The following is a 3688-nucleotide window of genomic DNA, read 5'->3' as shown; positions in this document are numbered from 1 at the left end:
ACGATACACATACATATATATATACCTATATACATATATGCACGTATACTATATAATATATAATATGTGTAAGTATATAATATGTACCGGCGGTTGTATAATATTATTAATAAATATGTAACAATCGTGAAATTTGAGATGTTATTGCACATTCTCAAATTCGTGTCCGAATTTGCAACAACAACTACAAGGACACCTGGTTTCGCCCAGAAGGCGACCACACGACGTAAACAAGAGACGCACCACAGTATATAAGGGAGCCCGAAGACCAGCAAAGGCAGATGTACCAAAGCTATCAACAACTGAGCACTTTCACGTCACTCAGCCACTTATTTTATTTGTTACATGTATTTTGTTTATATGCAATAAAGACATATTTCGTTATTAAGTTTAACTTTAATTCAAATTAACCATCTGGATTCAAATCTGATACTGGCACGCAACAATAGTATCTTCCTGTTCTTTTTTCCCCAATAACTTTAATTCTCTTTCTACAAGTTCTGCCTTTGAAGTACACAAATCATTATATTTAGTTGCCACACTTCAAACAGTTGATTTTTTTTTTTAGAAAAACTAATCCGTGTCTACTCTAGAGAGCTTGATTCTAAAACATAATTAATGAAGAATTTTAATGAACAATAAATTTCATTAAAGAATTGCTTACTTTCAAATAATGATTCCCTGGTAGTCGGTATTTGATCTACAACAATATCTGTGCTTATTTTACGCTTTAGTTCTTTTGGTTTGGCAGTTTGTAACATTGCAGCGCTATAATCACTAAAATTTATTCGAATGGTGTCAGTTGAATCTATAAAATAATATTAAATAATAATATTAAATCATTTATAATATTTTTATAAGCATCAAACTTAAAAATAATTTAAAAAATAGTATTTCTTACTACTAGGTGAATTATTTTCCTCTAATATATGTTATAGCTGTTCCAAGGCAGGGCTTAATTTTGCCTCACCTATGAATGGACCTTCACCTGTACCAGTAACAGACTTCTTTTGTTTTGCAACAGATTTCCTCACTTCTTTTTTCATTGAATCATATTTTGATCTGAGGTTTTTGATAGATCTGGACTAAAAAAACCAATTAGACTTTTTTTAGTACCTATTTTTCTTATCTTACAATACTAGTATTCAAATACATTTTTAGAAAAAATAAATTTAATACTTTCATATTATGTTTTTTTAACATTTTAGTGAATTAATAGTGTATTTGTATACCTAACATTTAATCATAACTAATAAATAAATAAAATTTTGTTTTCATAGTAACCCACACATTATATATGGACTGAACAAAAGTAAAGTACATAAGTAATACTTACTGGACCATCAGTTGTAGAATTATTCTGCATGGATTTTTTCCCAGGCCAAAATGTTTTCCTTCCACGTTACTGCATTGGTTGTTTTATTTTCCAATATTTTTTTGTTTGTGTTGCATAAATGCAACAATAAATCAATTTCTGTATTGGTAAAATTACTTTCCGCCGCTTTCGCTCGGACATACTTTTCGATGAAACGAAACGAAAAAACGAACTTCGACAAAAATTAATTCAACACAAATTTTATTTTTACATTGTTACTTGTTGTCTGTTCAGTCTTCAGTATTAATTGATACAATACAAATTAAAAATTCGGTTGTATAAAAAATTAATTTGTTGTTATCATATTATCACAATTAAAATGATATAAACCCTGGGAGATTAAATAATCCTCCTAGATAAAATCAATATGTTCTGGTTAGCTATCTTAGAGATAAAAAGTGCTTCAGAAATTGAAGCTCAGTTATAACTTGTGGTGATTACGACGTGTTATCACCACTTACGCTAGCGCGTCCGCCGTATGATTATTGTCGTCACTATTTTGTTTTCCGTTTCTAACGTCTGTGTATTTTTATTGTTTATGTTGTAAACGTTTATTTGTTATATTGTATTATTTTTTTGTATCGTCTTTGATCGCGCAACGACGCGCCATCTTAACTTGTGTCTCCCGCCTCGCGCGCTAACGTTTTCGCCGTTACGGGCTCCAAGTTTTCGCTCGCTCGCCTCGAGTACTCTCTCTTTTGTCGCGACTCGATACGACGCGTTTCAGCTCCAAGTCCGCTCACCCTTAGCTTTCTTGTCACGCGTTTTTACGTTTTGAATTTTTTGTCACGCCGACTATCGTCCGCTGTATTTAATTTATTTATATTCACCAACTATTTTGTATTGTTCAATAAATTACGCCCAGTACGTTGTTTTTTCTTTTCTCGAAAGCGTTGCTTTATATTTTTTCTCTAACATTATACCTTCCTCTGTCGGAGTCAATTTTACGTTCATTTAGTCCTACCGTAACGACGGTAGCTAAATTGGTGACCTCAAACTTTTAGTTCGCGTTTTTCCGACCCCGTCTACGGTAACGCCGTGAAAATCCGCCCGCTCGCGAGTTCGTCAACGTGGTTTTGTTCCATTTTTCTCTGACCGAGCCACGTGCTCTACCACCGTTTCGTTTTCCGTTTTCGCGGTCCACTTTTTCGCCGTGTATCCGGTTTTATCTGCTCGATCGCTGACATGTCGACCAGCACTAACGTCACGTCCGTGCCTACCACCGCCGTCGCCTCGACGTCCAACACCACGTCGCTCATCGACACGATGCCGTCGACCATCATGACGACAGACGCGAGCTCCGAGATCTCCTCCGTCACCCACGTCAGGCTTCCGGGTTTCTGGCAACACTCGCCGATGCAATGGTTCACGCACGCAGATGCTATGTTCGCCAATAAGCGAATCCGTTCGGACCTTACGCGCGTGAACCACGTGCTCGAGGCCTTGGACGAGGACGGCGTGCGAACCGTCTCAGACCTGCTAGGTGCCGACGCGTCGTACGACACGGTCCGTCAGCGGCTCGTAACGGCCTACAGTTTGCACAAGCCACGCAGTTGCAGCGCATCGTTCAACCGGGCGGCATGGGAGATCGCACCCCATCGCGACTCCTGCGGGACATGCGGGAAGTCTATCCCGACGGAATGTCTGAGACGTCGCTAGTCGCATTCTGGATGAGCAAGCTCCCGCCACCCATCCGCACCGTCGTTGCCGTGCTCTCGGGCTCCGGAGACTACCTGGCGGAACGCGCCGACCGCGTGTGGGAAGCTTACCAAACGGCAGAACTTTCAGCCGTCGACGCCGACCGTCGCGAATCGAACGCAACGCCTCCCCGACCCAGCCCAGCTAACGCGTCAGAAGACACGCGTTACAGCTCGATGGAGAACGCCATCCACGCGTTGACGGCCCAGGTCGCAGCCCTCGCGACGTCGCACGCCACCGCGCTGGCCTACGCCAATAACGACCGCGCTCCACGACAACAGCGCGACCGCTCTCGCTCGCAGTCGCGACCGCAACCGCGATCGACCCCGACCGCTAAAGGCTGGTGCTACTACCACGACCGATACGGCGCAGACGCGCGAAAATGTCGCGATCCGTGCACTTTCGCACCCGCGACGCGGAAAAATCCGTGAGGCGGCGGTGCTGCAGCAACACCTCGCCGCACCACAGCAATACCGACTCTTCGTCTCTGACACCCGCACCGGACGTCGATTTTTAATCGACTCCGGCGCGGAAATTTCGGTATTGCCGCGACCCCCCGACTACACCCGAAACACTCATAAAAATTCGAGCAACGAAATAAGACTCATCGCCGCA

General features: G+C 42.2%; 1 pseudogene; it reads right to left on the bottom strand.

The window, feature by feature from the left end:
- Positions 1-373: 373 nt before the first annotated feature.
- On the bottom strand, positions 374-2655 carry LOC114131957 (uncharacterized; annotated as a pseudogene).
- Positions 2656-3688: the final 1033 nt, after the last annotated feature.

Source organism: Aphis gossypii, unplaced genomic scaffold (genome assembly GCF_020184175.1).
Source record: "Aphis gossypii isolate Hap1 unplaced genomic scaffold, ASM2018417v2 Contig00317, whole genome shotgun sequence".
NCBI classification, from domain to species: Eukaryota; Metazoa; Arthropoda; class Insecta; order Hemiptera; family Aphididae; genus Aphis; species Aphis gossypii.
Note: the sequence above shows the minus strand (reverse complement) of the source record. Positions and strands in the feature narration are given on the sequence as shown.